Source organism: Arachis stenosperma, chromosome 3 (assembly GCF_014773155.1).
Source record: "Arachis stenosperma cultivar V10309 chromosome 3, arast.V10309.gnm1.PFL2, whole genome shotgun sequence".
Classification (NCBI taxonomy): Eukaryota; Viridiplantae; Streptophyta; class Magnoliopsida; order Fabales; family Fabaceae; genus Arachis; species Arachis stenosperma.
In genome coordinates, this window is record NC_080379.1 from 166,958,550 (window position 1) to 166,976,462 (window position 17,913).

Genomic DNA, 17,913 nt, shown 5'->3' on the forward strand with positions numbered 1-17,913 from the left:
GAGGATTCCACATTTTCTTGTTTTCTTCTCTTTCATATGAGCAGGAGCAGAGACAAAGGCATTATTGTTGAAGCTGACCCTGAACCTGAAAGGACCTTGAAGCGAAAGCTAAGAGAAGCTAAGGCACAATTCTCTATAGAGGACCTAACAGAAATCTTCAAAGAAGAAGAACCCATGGCAGCCGAAAACAACAACAATGCAAACAATGCAAGGAAGGTGCTGGGTGACTTTACTGCACCTACTCCCGACTTCTATGGGAGAAGCATCTCTATCCCTGCCATTGGAGCAAACAACTTTGAGCTTAAGCCTCAATTAGTTTCTCTAATGCAACAGAATTGCAAATTTCATGGACTTCCATTGGAAGATCCGCATCAGTTTTTAGCTGAATTCTTGCAAATCTGTGACACTGTCAAGACTAATGGGGTAGACCCTGAGGTCTATAGACTTATGCTATTCCCTTTTGCTGTAAGAGACAGAGCTAGGACATGGTTGGACTCACAACCTAAAGAAAGCATGGACTCATGGGAAAAGCTAGTCAATGCCTTCTTGGCAAAGTTCTTTCCACCTCAAAAATTGAGTAAGCTAGAGTGGAAGTCCAAACCTTCAGACAGAAGGATGGAGAATCCCTCTATGAAGCTTGGGAAAGATACAAACAATTGATAAGAAAATGTCCTTCTGACATGCTTTCTGAATGGAGCATCATAGGTATTTTCTATGATGGTCTCTCTGAACTATCCAAGATGTCTTTGGATAGCTCTGCTGAAGGATCTCTTCATTTGAAGAAGACGCCTACAGAAGCTCAAGAGCTAATTGAAATGGTTGCAAATAACCAATTCATGTACACCTCTGAAAGGAATCCTGTGAACAATGGGACTAATCAGAAGAAAGGAGTTCTTGAGATTGATACTCTGAATGCCATTTTGGCTCAGAACAAGATATTGACTCAACAAGTCAATTTGATTTCTCAAAGTCTGTCTGGAATGCAAAGTGCACCAAGCAGTACTAAGGATGCTTCATCTAAAGAAGAAGCCTATGATCCTGAGAACCCTTCAATGGAAGAGGTGAATTACCTAGGAGAACCCTATGGAAACACCTATAATTCTTCATGGAGAAATCACCCAAATTTCTCATGGAAGAATCAACAGAGACCTCAACAAGGTTTCAACAACAATAATGGTGGAAGAAATAGGTTTAGCAATAGCAAGCCTTTTCCATCATCTTCTCAGCAACAGACAGAGAGTTCTAAGCAGAATACCTCTGACTTAGCAACCATGGTCTCTGATCTAATCAAAACCACTCAAAGTTTCATTACTGAAACAAGGTCCTCCATTAGAAACTTGGAAGGACAAGTGGGTCAGCTGAGCAAGAAAGTTACTGAACTCCCTCCTAGTACTCTCCCAAGCAATACAGAAGAAAATCCAAAAGGAGAGTGCAAGGCCATTAACATGGCCGAATTCTGGGAGGAAGAAGAGGCAGTGAACGCCACTGAGGAAGGCCTCACTGGACGTCCACTGGCCTCCAATGAGTTCCCCAATGAGGAACCATGGGAATCTGAGGCTCAAAATGAGACCATAGAGGTTCCATTGGAATTACTTCTGCCATTCATGAGCTCTGATGAGTATTCTTCCTCTGAAGAGGATGAGTATGTCACTGAAGAGCAAGTTGCTAAATACCTTGGAGCAATCGTGAAGCTAAATGACAAGTTATTTGGAAATGAGACTTGGGAGAATGAACCTCCTTTGCTCACCAAAGAACTGGATGACTTGTCTAGGCAGAAACTGCCTCAAAAGAGGCAGGATCCTGGGAAGTTTTCAATACCTTGTACTATAGGCACCATGACCTTCAAGAAGGCCTTGTGTGACTTAGGGTCAAGTGTAAACCTCATGCCTCTCTCTGTAATGGAGAAGCTAGGGATCTTTGAGGTGCAAGCTGCAAGAATCTCATTAGAGATGGCAGACAACTCAAGAAAACAAGCTCATGGACTTGTAGAGGATGTTTTGGTGAAGATTGAAGACCATTACATCCCTACTGATTTCATAGTCCTAGAGACTGGGAAGTGCATGGATGAAACCATCATCCTTGGCAGACCCTTCCTGGCCACAGCAAAGGCTGTGATTGATGTTGATAGAGGAGAGTTGATCATTCAAGTAAATGAAGAATCCTTGGTGTTTAAGGCTCAAGGATATCCCTCTGTCATCATGGAGAGGAAGCATGAAGAGATTCTCTCAAATCAGAGTCAAACAGAGCCCCCACAGTCAAACTCTAAGTTTGGTGTTGGGAGGCCACAACCAAACTCTAAGTTTGGTGTTGAACCCCCACATTCAAACTCTAAGTTTGGTGTTGGGAGGTTCCAACATTGCTCTGAGAAAATGTGAGGCTCCATGAGAGCCATCTGTCAAGCTACTGACATTAAAGAAGCGCTTGTTGGGAGGCAACCCAATGTTATATGTTATCTAGTTCTCTTTGTCATTTTATGTTTTTTGTAGGTTGATGATCATAAGAAGACACAAAATCAATTAAAAAAGCAAAAACAGAATGAAAAACAGGAAGAAAAACAGCACACCCTGGAGGAAGAACCCAGTGGCGTTTAAACGCCAGTGAGGCTAGCAATTGGGCGTTTAACTCCCAGTCTGGCACCATTCTGGGCGTTTAACGCCAGAAAGGGGCACCAGACTGGCGTTAAACGCCAGAAAAGGGCAAGAACCTGGCGTTAAACGCCAGGAATGGGCACCAGCCCGGCGTTTAACGCCAGAAATGGCTCAAAACGTGATTTTGAATGCCATTTGGTGCAGGGATGACTTTTTCTTGACACCACAGGATCTGTGGACCCCACAGGATCCCCACCAACCCCACTACTCTCTCTCTCTTCTTCACTCATTCACCAATCACCTCAACTCCTCTTCTCCAAAAACCCTTCACCTATCAAATCCCATCTTCCTCTTCACCACTCACATCCATCCTTCATAAAACCCCACCACTTCTCCCCCTCTTTGGCCGAACACAAAAGCCATTCCCTTCTTCCTCATTTCTTCTTCTTCTACTCTCTTCTTTCTTCTTTTGCTCGAGGACGAGCAAACCTTTTAAGTTTGGTGTGGTAAAAGCGTTGCTTTTTCGTTTTTCCATAACCATTTATGGCATCCAAGGCCGGAGAAACCTCTAGAAAGAGGAAAGGGAAGGCAAAAGCTTCCACCTCCGAGTCATGGGAGATGGAGAGGTTCATCTCAAGGGTGCATCAAGACCACTTCTATGAAGTTGTGGCCATGAAGAAGAATCAACTTTGATCAAAGGTTGGACCAAGTCCTCATAGACATTTATGAAGAGGGCGTTCAATGAAAGAGAGATTCAAGAGGGAAGCCGGTTCAACTGAGAAGGCATGACCACAAGCCCATCACTAAGAAGAGGATGGAGAAAACAAGAGAACCTCTCATCATGAGATCCCTGAGATGCCTCAAGGGATGCACTTTCCTCCATGAAATTAGAGAAGATCAAAGAATCATGAGAGAGGAGCAACAAAGACAAGGAAGAGACATTGAGGAGCTCAAGCACTCCATAGGATCTTCAAGAGGAAGAAAGAGCCGCCATCACTAAGGTGGACCCGTTCTTTAATCTCCTTGTTCTTTATTCTTCTGTTTTTCGAAAAATTAATGCTTATGTTTATCTATGTTTGTGTCTTGTGATCATTAGTGTCTTAGTGTCTATGCCTTAAAGTTATGAATGTCCTATGAATCCATCACCTTTCTTGAATAAAAACGTGCTTAATTGAAAAACAAAGAAAGAATTGCATGAATTTTGAATTTTATAATAGTTTAATTATTTTGATGTGGTGGCAATACTCTTGTTCTCTGAATGTATGCTTAAACAGTGCATATGTATCTTGAATTTGTGGTTCATGAATGTTGGCTCTTGAAAGAATGATGAAAAAGGAGACATGTTACTGAGGATCTGAAAAATCATAAAAATGATTCTTGAAGCAAGAAAAAGCAGTGAATACAAAAAAAAAAACGAAAAAAAAGGGGGAAAGAGAAAAGGAAAGAAAAAGAAAGAATAAAGTTGTGATCCAAGGCAAAAAGAGTGTGCTTAAGAACCCTGGACACCTCTAATTGGGGACTTTAGCAAAGCTGAGTCACAATCTGAAAAGGTTCACCCAATTATGTGTCTGTGGCATGTATGTATCCGGTGGTAATACTGGAAGACAGAGTGCTTTGGGCCACGGCCAAGACTCAATAAGTAGCTGTGTTCAAGAATCATCATACTTAACTAGGAGAATCAATAACACTATCTGGATTCTGAGTTCCTAAAGAAGCCAATCATTCTGAGTTGCAAAGGATAGAGTGAGATGCCAAAACTGTTCAGAGGCAAAAAAGCTAAAAGCCCCGCTCATCTAATTAATATTGATCTTCATAGATGTTTTTGGAATTCATTGCATATTCTCTTCTTTTTATCTTATTTGATTTTTAGTTTCTTGAGGACAAGCAACAATTTAAGTTTGGTGTTGTGATGAGCGGATAATTTATACACTTTTTGGCATTGTTTTTAGTATGTTTTTGGTATGATCTAGTTAGTTTTCAGTATATTTTTATTAGTTTTTAGTTAAAAATCACTTTTCTGGACTTTACTATGAGTTTGTGTGTTTTTCTGTGATTTCAGGTATTTTCTGGCTGAAATTGAGGGACCTGAGCAAAAATCTGATTCAGAGACTAAAAAGGACTGCAGATGCTGTTGGATTCTGACCTCCCTGCACTCGAAGTGGATTTTCTGGAGCTACAGAAGCCCAATTGGCGCGCTCTCAACGGCGTTGGAAAGTAGACATCCTGGGCTTTTCAGCAATATATGATAGTTCATACTTTGCCTAAGATTTGATGGCCCAAACCGGTGTTCAAAGTCACCCTCAGGAATCCCAGCGTTAAACGTTGGAACTGGCACCCAAATGGGAGTTAAACGCCCAAACTGGCATAAAAGCTGGCGTTTAACTCCAGGAAGAGTCTCTACACGAAAATGTTTCATTGCTCAGCCCAAGCACACACCAAGTGGGCCCGGAAGTGGATTTTTATGTCATTTACACATCTCTGTACACTCTAGGCTACTAGTTTTCTATAAGTAGGACCTTTTACTATTGTATTGAGATATCGGGGTAGCTATCTTCGTGTTTTATGCTATCTTAGATCATTGGGAGGCTGGCCATTCGGCCATGCCTAGACCTTATGCTTATGTATTTTCAACGGTGGAGTTTCTACACACCATAGATTAAGGTGTGGAGCTCTGCTGTACCTCGAGTATTAATGCAATTACTATTGTTCTTCCATTCAATTCCGCTTGTTCTTGTTCTAAGATATCACTTGTTCTTCAACTTGATGAATGTGATGATCCGTGACACTCATCATCATTCTCACTTATGAACAAGGTGACTGACAACCACTTTTGTTCTACAAGCAACCAAGGCTCTAGTGAATATCTCTTGGATTCCTGATTGCACGATGCATGGTTGATCGCCTGACAACCGAGTGCTCGCCTGACAAACGAGCCAACCATTCCGTGAGATCAGAGTCTTCGTGGTATAGGCGAGAACAGATGGCGGCATTCAAGAGAATCCGGAAGGTCTAAACCTTGTCTGTGGTATTCTGAGTAGGATTCAATGATTGAATGACTGTGACGTGCTTCAAACTCCTAGCAGGCGGGGCGTTAGTGACAGACGCAAAAGAATCGATGGATTCTATTCCGGCCTGACCAAGAACCGACAGCTGAATTCCGCGTGCTGTGACAGAGCATATGCAATCGTTTTCACTGAGAGGATGGGAGGTAGCCATTGACAACGGTGAAACCCTACACAAGCTTGCCATGGAAAGGAATAAGAAGGATTGGATGAAGACAGTAGGAAAGCAGAGAGACGGAAGGGAAGGCATCTTCATGCGCTTATCTGAAGTTCCTACCAATGAATTACATAAGTATCTCTATCTTTATCTTTTATGTTATTTTCGTTCATCGCCATATCCATCTGAGTCTGCCTGACTAAGATTTACAAGATGACCATAGCTTGCTTCATACTAACAATCTCCGTGGGATCGACCCTTACTCGCGTAAGGTTTATTACTTGGACGACCCAGTGCACTTGCTGGTTAGTTGTGCGAAGTTGTGTAATGCCATGGAATTGAGCTACCAAGTTTTTGGAGTTCATGACCGGGGATTATGAGAGTTGTGAAAAAGTATTGTTCACAATTTCGCGCACCAGAGTGCACCGTTACCAAAGCCATCAATCCCTAAGTGCATCCCTAACGGACACGACGCTTGAATAGACGTAACTGTCAGAAACAAAAGGTCGCGAAAATCACGTCGGTTTAAAAACCTGTGTTTCCTCCAAGAAAGTCGGCTACGAACCCGAGTTAAATACTTGAACCCAAGCCCTAAAGAAATCTTGGGCTCAAGTAGGGGCACTGTTCATATCCTGGCCCAATAATAAAGACCCAGGTCCAAAAGAAAGGCTTAGTCCAGAAGATTGAGCCTTACTACGCACCGACCTGATGTCAAGAAGTCGGTGTTGACTACGATTTGTCTTAAAGAAGTCGGGCACGAGATTAGCTGGCAGATAAACACTCATTCAAATGAGTAACCGCCCCTAAAATCTCTCTAACCGCTTCATCAAGCCATATCTTAACCTCCCTAAGATAGTGGGACGGTTAACACCCTAAAGATATGGCATTACTCCAACGGTGGTTATTGGCTCACCACTATAAATACACTGACACCCCTCAGGTATCTCTAAACCCAATACTCTCTAGACCTGCTAACACCCTTGCTAACTTAGGCATCGGAGTGTCTTTGCAGGTACCACCCCCCATTCACTCACGTACACAAGTCGGAAGGAGGTTCCAGCGCGCGAACCTACTCGGAAGCCACCCTCCGCAGACGATTGGGCCAACCAACACCATCCATTCTATTAATCTCCGGTTACCCACCGTAACAATAATAATTAATTGATAATTAATTTTTTTGTGTATTCTAAATATGATCCTATTTACATATACAGTGAGTTAATCATAAATATTAGGTTTAATTATTTTGTTGGTTTTTATAATTTTATCAAATTTTTAATTAAATTTTTATATTTTTTTAATTCTATTTTTATATTATATTTAATTTTATAAATAAGTCATTCTTAGTATAAAAAATGTTAAAATTAACAGATATTTTTTCACAAACTAAAGATATTCACAGTTAAAAACTTAATTAGATCTTTGACTGCATATATTTTAAAAAAAATATTATGTTGATTTTAACATTTTTAATATAAAAATGATTTAATTACAAAATTATAAACAATATAAAAATTTAATTAAAAAAAAATATATAAAAACCTAATTAAAAATTTGATAGAATTATAGAAAATAATTAAATATAAATATTACTTATCAACCACAACATAATAACACTACGAACCAGGCAAATGATTCGGTACTCCTCTCAGAGAAAAAGGTTATCGATAACATTTTCAAAAATAATTACAATATAATTCCTACTTTCTCTTATTTGAAATTACTAAAGTATTTTAAATTTTTTGATATTTTCATTTTGTTAACCCAATTTGTTTCACACTCCACCAAATTGTTGATAATTATATTAGGTATATATTAAAATTAGTCATTAAAATTAGTTATCAATATAAAATATATAAAAGGAAAAATTCTACTCCCCTCCCCTGCAAGATGTTAAAATGACACTCCCCTTCCCTCTATTTTATAAATGTACATTTCCCTCCCTTCTAACTTTTAAAAAATCTCCTCTTTAATCTATTTTAAACTTTTTGTGGTAACTAATGTTAACTTTATCCATTTTTTAAGAAAAAATAAATTATTTTTTAAAAAATACCCATTAACAAAAATTTTATTTTTTATTATTATATTTTTTTACTAAAATATTTTTTAATACATTATTTTTTATTGATTAAATTGTATTTTTTAAAAAATTTAATAATTATATTATTTTTTTCCTAAAATATCTTTCAATAATTTTTTAATTATTAAATTATAATTTTACCAAAATTTTCGTTAACGATTTTTTTATATTTTTACTATTAATTTTTCGATATCTATATATATTATTTTAACATTAAATAAAAAATTTTAGTAAGATTATTTTTTAATATCAATATATAATTAATTGTTATATATATTAACAGTGGTAAAAATTTTTTATTTAATGTTAAAATAATATATATTGATATCAAAAAATTAATAGTAAAATATAAAAGTAATTGTTCATAAAAATTTTGGTAAAATCAAATTATTAAAAAATTATTGAAGGATAGATATCTTAGAAAAAAAATAATTTAATTATTAATTTTTTTAAAAGTATTTTAATAAAAATACAATTCAATCAATAAAAAATAATTTATTGAAAGGTATTTTAGTAAGTAAAATTTAATGATAAAAAATAAAACTTTTGTTAATGGATATTTTTTCAAAAAATAATTTATTTTTTCTTAAAAAATGGATAAAGTTAACACAAAAAGTTTAAAATGGATTAAAGAGGAGGTTTTTTAAAAGTTAGAAAGGAAGGGAATGTATATTTATAAAATAGAGGGAAAGGGAATGTCATTTTAACATCTCACAGGAGAAGGGAGTGGAATTTTTCCTATATAAAAATATACTAAAAATAAATTAAATTATAAATATATTTATATTGGCTCATTAGCTTTTCAAGTTAGATTTCATAAGGCCTCGTCCTTCTATCAAATTTTAGCATGCCTTTTGTAGTGCTTGCATTAGATAAATATCAACTAATCAGAAAATTAAAGTTTATCTAACTCTAGATATTTATCAGGACTTATGACATCTCAATAAAGATGAACAATAACAAATTGATAACAACACGAGGAGACGTGTAATGCAGCAAGGTTCATAATAACCATGCCAATAGACTATGTGCCTCTTATTGACAATGCATTATAGCACATTAAATGGCTGAATGTTTTCGGAATATTAAAAATTAAGGGTTAAAGTTCGATTTTGGTCCGGTCGAATATTGGAATCGTCCCTAATTTTTTTTTATTATAAAATAGTCTCCAAAATTTCAGTTTATTTTAAATTATTTTTTATCAATTTTATTTTTTTATTATAAAATTATTCTTCAATAAAATTTTTTTATAAAATAAAACTAGCATAGATAAAGTATTTAATGAAAATTAAAAGAATTAGAAAGATAAAATATTAAATATTTATGCAAATATTTTAAATTACATCTTTAAATTTGACATAATTTTTGAAAATTAAAACTAAAATAAGAGAACTCAATTCTATTATATGTTCCATTCCGAATATTATCCATCTGACAGAAAATTTAGATGCATTAGAATATAAATTTTGTCTATAAAACTTAGAAGTTGTAATTGCTCAATCATAAATTGAGTTCTTTAATAAAACTAATTTTATCTTTTTTTTTAATTGAATTATAGTATCTAATTAGTTATTCTAATTATCTTTTGATAAAATATAGCTCATTTTGTCTTTATCTTAAATTTTTTTTTTTGAAAAAAAAAAGGCTCAACACAAAAGTAAAACAGAAAAAGATAACAAAATAAAATCCACCTAAAATAAAAAAAATAATCAACACAAAAAATACTAATAATTATTTCTATGTCATTTTTGGTATTGTTATCAACAATAAAAGAAATTCACACCTAACTACTCTTTATAGTTCAAAAAACAAGTTGATAATGTCGTCAACTCCTTTTCCTTTATTTTAAAAAATTCTTCTATTCTTTTCCAACCAAATATTTCAGATAATCGCACAAAAACACACAATTCATCTTTTGCGCTCCTCCTTACTAATTGATATCTCAGTCCAACTTTAAAAATGTTCTTTTAACGTTCCCGGGCAAGACCAACGCCTCTCAACAAATGATATCCATGCATACTAAACCTGCGAAAAAAAATCACAACTAATAAACAAGTGGCCTGGTGACCATATTTGACACCTTTGTTACATAACATGCATACAACATCTTTCTGGCTAACAATCCCAAATCGACTCAGCTTTTCTTTCGTATTGACTCTACCAGTCAAAATAAACCAGACAAACAGCTCCACTCTTGGTGGAATTGGGCCTTTTCAAATTGTCCCAATAAAGCTATAACTTGTTATATCCTCCGGAATCAATTCCACGTGTAGCACATGTACAAAAGAGTTAGTAGAAAATACACATTATTTATCAAATTTTCACACAATTCTATCCTCTCTATCGTATGCAAGTTTGACCAATCTTAAGGTATCATGCAACTGGTTTACTAGATTCAGCTCCCATTGAAAAATCTTTCGCCTCCATTGGAAGTTCCATATATATTATAATCCATTCCAAAACCCACAATCCCCTATTACAGATTCTCTTTGGTTTGAAACTGAGAAGAGTCTCGGAAACTGGTCTTTCAGAGAACTACCAGGCAGCCAAATATCTTCCCAGAATCAAGTCCCTCTTCCATCACCAACCTCCATAGATAACCCAGTAATCCTCTTCTGTCTTATATGTTGATCCTTGAACTATATCTGACAAATATCCTTCTAAGGGTTCCCCCTGGCCCCGGAACAGGTAATACCTGAGAGGACAGTAAGACATTTTGGGTTCAGGTTATTACATGAGCAAACTACCTTCTTCCACAACGGACACTCCTCCTTCGGAAAACACCACCACCACTTAAATAAGAGAGCTGTGTTTCGCACCGTGGCATCCCCGACTCCTAACCCTAATCCATCAAACTTTTTGGGAGCCTACACCATCTAACCAAGGCCAAACCATTCCTTCCTTCCTCTTTACTCTATATAAATCTTTTCTGCAAGGAAATCAGTTTCTCTGCAACAGCCTTCGACATCTTATATAAACTCAAACAATATAAAGCGAGACTATTCAACACGAATTTAATGAGCACCAACTTACTAGCTTTATTGAGAACCTTGCCTTTCCAGATGCTAAGTTTTCCCTCCACTTTATTTATAATAGGCTTCCAAGTCTTAACCAACCTCGAGTTAACTCCTAACGAGATTTTCTGGTACTTAACTAGGAGAGCGACTTCTTTACAGCCCAACACGCTACACATGCACTGTACCCACTGCTCGTCACAATTAATAGAAATCAAGCTGGATTGATCAAAATTAATACTTAACCCTGACATCAATTCAAAACAACGAAGAATCCTCATGTAATTCTTAATGGTCTCTTCCTCTTGAGGACAGAAGAGAATAGTATCATCTGCAAACTGAAGATGCGACAACTGACTATGACCTCTCCCAACCAGTAGCAGAGATATGCAACCGTTTCTAACCGCCTCCTGATGATTGGATTTTAACCGGTATAGAAATTATCAAGTAACCAATCATAGTATAGTCTAAACCGACACAAAATTCATCATCAAATAAATCAAATCAATAACTGAGAGTATTAGTCCCGAGTCGTTCTTCCTTAGGAATGCTACAAGGATGCATGTTATTAGTTAAGTGGTCTTTTGTGGTTTGAAGAGTGTGGCATAAAAGTGCTAACAAAGGTGAACAACAATCAATCAATATTAAAGGCCTTGGCCAAGGTTGAACATTGGAAGTTCCATCACTATAGCTTCCTTCAATTGTGATAATAATGAAGTATTGCTTCATTTAGTTAACCCCTAATCATAGAGAAAAGTCAAGTGAAAGTAACTAACTTGAGTCACAAGTCCTAGTCTTACCCTAGGGAAGTCTAGCTTTAGTGCACTCCAAGTCAATTAGCAATTCTCAATTCTCAATCAACAATTGACATTCATTATTCAAGTGTCTCCAATGACTCAACCACTAGGCCAAGTGAGAAAATGCTACTCCATATCTAAAGTTGACATTTTCTCAAATATTTGGAGAGCAAGAATGAAAGACATAGTAGAATTGAGAAGTTAGAATCAAAGTAATTCAATACAAGAGATTAACAACAATCAACAATGAACAACAATAAAAATGAGATCTCCAATGCATTAATAGAATCCAAAATAACAAAGTTAAATCTAAGATTTATGAGGATTGAACAATTACAAGCACTAGTTAAGATTAGAGAAAATGATCTATAACATGAACAAAGTAAATTGAGAGTTGCAATGGATCTCACCAAAGAATGGTTGAAAATTGAGAAAATGAAGATGAACCCTAGAGAGAGGTTAGAGTCTCTCTCTCTACAAATGTAACTAACTAAAATATCTAAGAAAGTGTAAAAATGAGTGTATGGATATGAATGTGTCAATCCCCTTTAATCCTTGGTTCTTATATGCAGTTTGGCGCCAAAGTTGGTTGCAGAAGCCCTCCAAAATAGCCAGGCACGTGTTGCAGTAACAGAATCATGTGCGGACTGCGATGCGTGCACGCACAATACGCGTACGCGTCCCTGGCCGATTTAGTAATGTGCGCGCGAGCGCCTTGTGTGCGTGCGCGTCCTTGGCCGAGATCAATTCTTTGGCTTTTTGTGCTTCTCTCCACTTGCATGCTTCCTTCCTTGCTCCTTTGATCCATGTCTAGCCTATTCTAACATGAGATTACTAGCAAATACATCAAGGCATCTTATGGAATCAAGGATGAATTAAAATTATCAAATTAAAGGATTAAAAAGCATATTTTTACATTCAATCACAAATACGGGAGAGATTACAAAATCATGCTAATTCATTGGTTAAACGTGACAAAAGGTTGATAAAATGATCTAAATCCAACACAAGATAAACCCTAAAAATGGGGTTTATCACCTCCCCAAACATCCTATGTAGAATATTGACAACAAGTACAAATAAAAATGGAGATAGTGGATCACCTTGTCGCAAGCCTCTTTCCATCTTAAACACATGGAACACGTACTAACACACTCCATAACTTACCCCCTCCATCTTCGTCCAAATCCTGCCTTTTGTAACACAAGGTCCGCAAAACTCTACTTGACTCTATCATACGCTTTCTGGAAGTCTAACTTTATTATCACCACTTCCTTCCTTCTCAATTTAATCCACTGAACTGTTTCACATGCAATAAGCGCCCATTGTGAATCTTTCGTCCCTTAACAAAAGTACTCTGTGTCTCATCTACTATCCCTGGCATTACTGCTCGCATGCTCCTAACCAGCATCTTCAAAATGACTTTATACACATACCCTAACATGCTAATCAGCCTAAGGTCTTTGATTTTCCTTGCACTAGTAAACTTAGGTGCCAGTACCACCCAAGTGACATTGGCATCCGCAAGTAGCCTGGACGTTTGGAAAAAGCCTAACACTGCTGCCGTGAATTCAAATCCAATTTCAGGCCAACACTTTTTATGAAATTCATGTTGTACCTATCACTTCCTGGAGCCTTAGATGATTCACAATCCTACACTGCCTCTTTAACCTCCTTAGGAGTCGGTTCCACCTCCAAAGCCAAATCATTTCTACCAGACTGTCTCTGAAACCCACTAAGGGGGACTTCTCCTGATGATATAGATCCTTATAAAAGTCCCTAATCGCAACTTTAATCCTTGCTTGATTCCTTATCAACCTTCTATTAATAACCAGAGCATTAATCCTATTGTTCTTCCTTCTTGTCGAAACTAAGTTATGGAGGTACTTTGTGTTTTTATCCATATCCCTCGCATGTCTAGAACGCGACATTTGCTTTCAATACAGTTCTTTCCTCACATACTATTTCTCACAGCAAACAACAAGCGACCTCCTTTTTGCCTCCACCGTTGCATCATAAATCCCATCACTCATTATGTCATCAATTTTCTTAATCTCTTCTTCAAACATCATAATTTTCTTGTTCATGCCACCAAAGTTTCTTTGTGTCATCTTCCCAAAAGAACTATGAAAGCCTTCAATTTATCTGTGAATTGCACTTCGTCTAAAACTCTTCACTCCTCCTTGACCATCCTAAAAAAATCTTCATATGTAAACTACGAGTCGATGAATATCACCCGAGATATGGAATTTTATAAATGCAAAGCACTATTAATAATTATGGCAAAAGAAAATCGTGTTGCAAAGTCAAATGAAAAATAATCAAATATGATTAAAAACAATCAATATATAATTAAAGGAATAAATATATGAGTAAATTAATAAAAAAAATTGGAGAAAAATTTTAATTTTTTTACTTTAAAATGATCAATTTTCATGATTGTGGTACGAAATAATTAAAGCAAAAAAATTAAAAAATTAAATAAAAGACTTTAACTCTAAAATATACATTCATGGACTATAAATAGAACTCTCTTTGTATGTAATATCAATGGAGGTATAAAAAAGAATAACATAATTATTAAAATGATACTATATAAAATTTTGTGTACCCAACTGTCCATAATTTTAAAATATGATGGGGTTAATAGATGTGCGGTTTGTCAAATTTACGTATTTTCCTAACAAATTAAATAAAATCAGTGTACATACTCTCTAAATGATAAATAAGAATATATTTTATAATATAAAATAAGACTTACTAATATTCGAGATTCTATCAGAGGGCAACACTACACGGAGACTACAAAAATATCATGTTGCAAATTGTCTGCAATACACATGGTACTTTGATCGATCCGACTCCACAACTTTGTACTCAACACTTCTCCGAATGCTATAATTCTTCACACCTAGCATGCTAGCCTCCATGCTTTTGAATCTATAACTAATATGAAACTTCACACCACCATCTATATTGTAATTGTCTCCACCCATATTGAAAAATTTAGTTTCCTCGTGCATCGCATCCAAAATCAATATATGATAGTGACTGAGTACAGCTGACAACTCTGGAATTGGTCTTGAGGTAGAAAAAAGATACTGTCTTGATCCACCGACATTAGTCTCTGGTACAATCTTGTCCTCCTCCTCATCCTTAGAAGAACCACTTTCGTTGATATCGGTAACATACTCTTCATCAAGTTCCTCATTGTCCACGTCCATACAGTACTAGTATAGTGCAAAGGTGGTAGTGCAAGAGGTGGGTCATCATGGATAAAATTCGAGTGCCCAAAACCACCACCACTAACATCACCAACCTCTGTCAAAAGTTCTATCACTTGTTTAGCCATAATTTTTTTGTGGACATGAAACATGAGGCGCACATGCTCATTGCCATTGAGTCAAAAAATACGAAATCAAAATACATTATTTTCCATCGATGCTAGCAACATATACCCAACTCTTCCAACCTATTTTGTCTCAATAACACCGAGACTCGTCAATATTAAACTCTTTAACTTAGATAAAGAATTTAGTTTTTGAGTGCACAACAGAATAGGATTGTCATACTCAAATACAACCTCATTGTCACTGTTTCTCATATGACAGTTGGAATATACACTTATAACAACATATCCACTACTACTACATATTTTAAATAAACTCATTGAAAAAAAAAAAAGAGAAGTAAAATATTTGTAAAGAAGAATAATGGTTACAGATCCTTTTATAATTAATCAAAATTTGTCATACTGTAATTCGTTTGCATTGCATTTAAGTATATTTAGTTTACAGTATAAACGAAAAATGTGCATATCATTCTCTCTTATATATTATGCAACCTAATGTATCATATCTCATTTACAATGTAAATAAGATACACTGTATAAATGAGATAAATAAAAAATGAAAATTGATAAAAAAAAAAACTACACATAACATATATCTATAAATAAAATAATTATTTATTTAAAAAAAAACCTTCATTTGTGTGTGTGCTTTTTTTTATCTTTTATGAGAAACTATATAAATAAAAATGCGACTTGACAAACACTTTGTAGTCGACAAGACCTATTATAATATAATGAGAAATTTTTAAATGTTCTGAGAGTAAATTAGTCTTTCTACTGAATTATTTATCTTTCATATTAACATAAATAATATAGAATAAGAACATTCATTCACTTTAAGATCACACAAAATATTTTCTAATACAATGCTCTTTTATCCTCTAACCTGTTCACGGTTTCAGGTTATTTATGCCCAAATTTTTTTATTTTCCAGTAAAGTATTATTTTAATTTTTAATATTTGAATCAAATTTTAATTTAATTTTTAATATTTTAAGTATTTTATTTTAATTTTAAAATATTTTAAATAGATTTAATATTATTTTATTATTAAATTTAATTCAATTAATTAACGAAAAAACTTTGTGATAAATTTTTTTTTTTTTTTGGTCAAGTGGATTGAACAACCCCCAATTCTAGGTATCACAACTCACCCACACACATTTTAAGGGTTCATAATCAATAGTTGGTGCACTCACCAAGATAACTCACCCACATTACACACTCACCCACACACATTTTAAGGGTTCATAATTAATAGTTGGTGCACTCACCAAGATTTGAACCCGAGTGCAGCATATTAAGAAGCGCATGGTGTTACCAGTTGAGCTAAGTCTCAGCTGCACTTTGTGATAAATTTAAATGCTATGTTGTTTTTTTTTTTTTTGGTCGATATGCTATGTTGTTCTGATTACATATGAATATATGATAATAATGTAATGGGTCGCATTATCTGTGTTTCTTGAAAAAGAGTTGGGCTTGAAACTTTGATGAACAACGTAATTGTTAACGCAAACTTTACAATGTTTTTCGGCCTTTGAAGAAACAACTGGAAAAGCTCATGCTACTACCAAAATAAAAAAAAACTCAGGATGCCGTGCCTGTATACATCCTTTTAACCTAAAAAAAAAAATATATATATATATATATATATATACACAATCGTGCTTTAGTGATTATCAACAAAGGTTAATTTCCTGTCCAAAAAAGGGGTTAATTTAAGTGATACATCCTTAGCTTGTTTTTCTTTACGCAATTTGTTGAGTTTCGGTTCTGTTTTCTATGAATGGTGTCTGTGCTTTTAAAAATAAAAAGCAAAAATTCGAAGTATCAAAAGTTATGCTAGTAGAGTATTTGTTGCTAGTGGATTAATTTGTAGCAATGTACTAATTGTTAATCTATCATTTTATTAACGGAATAGTAGTAACAAATGCATCTGAAAATAGTATTATTAAAATAAAAAAACTACAATTTTTTTCTTAATTTTCTTTATATATAATAAAATATGGTATTAAATCGACCAATATTATTTCACTTTTTTTGTGCTATATATATATATATATATGAAGAAACAATGAATTTAATGCACAAGATGAACAATAAAAATAAAATTATAATTATAATTATTTAATAATTAATTTAATTAATTCCTAATAATTTAAATTTTAAATTTAAAAAATATAAGAATTTGGTTATAAGAAGTTACATATTCTTTCATTTTATGCCTGCGAAGTGGCAATTGACAAATGACAACACGTGTAGTAGTTACGAATTCTTTTTCTTGAAAAAAAAAAAAGCCAAAAAAAACAAAATCTTCCTTAACCACTAGTTAATTGCTGAATATCTTCCTTGCTTGCGTAATAGATCAAAGGTATTAGTTGGAAGAAACTGACAAGCACAAGCCTCGACTAGGTGGGGCTTAGACTGAACTTAACTATGCTTCTTTTTGTTTTTTTTTTAATCAATCATTTTTATTTTTTTATTTTTTGCACAAGAAAGTATATTATACAATTTTATTAATATCATCAGCTTGTTCTTGTCTCGATATCATTTTTCAAAAGTAAAAGTAAGATTTTTGATAATATAAAAAAATATTTCTAGGTTTTTGATAAATTTAATTTTATTTCAAAATTAAAATATACTTGTAGAATACTAGGATATATAGTGTATACTCATTTTAAAACTCATAAAAATACTCATTAAGATCTGATGTTATCAATAATCATGATTATTTATTTTTATAAGATATTTTATTCATTCATAAATATAAAAAAAATTTATCCGAAAAATTTTCTAACATAATTTATTAATATTAGATTATTATTGGATTAAACATGTTTTGATATATTCTTTTCACTTATCTC

General features: G+C 34.4%; 1 non-coding gene across 1 annotated transcript; it reads right to left on the reverse strand.

The window, feature by feature from the left end:
- Positions 1–579: 579 nt before the first annotated feature.
- Positions 580–686, reverse strand: LOC130972288 (small nucleolar RNA R71). The gene has a single exon (XR_009083477.1). It is a non-coding gene; the product is annotated as a small nucleolar RNA R71 (small nucleolar RNA).
- Between the last annotated feature and the right edge of the window lie 17,227 nt (positions 687–17,913).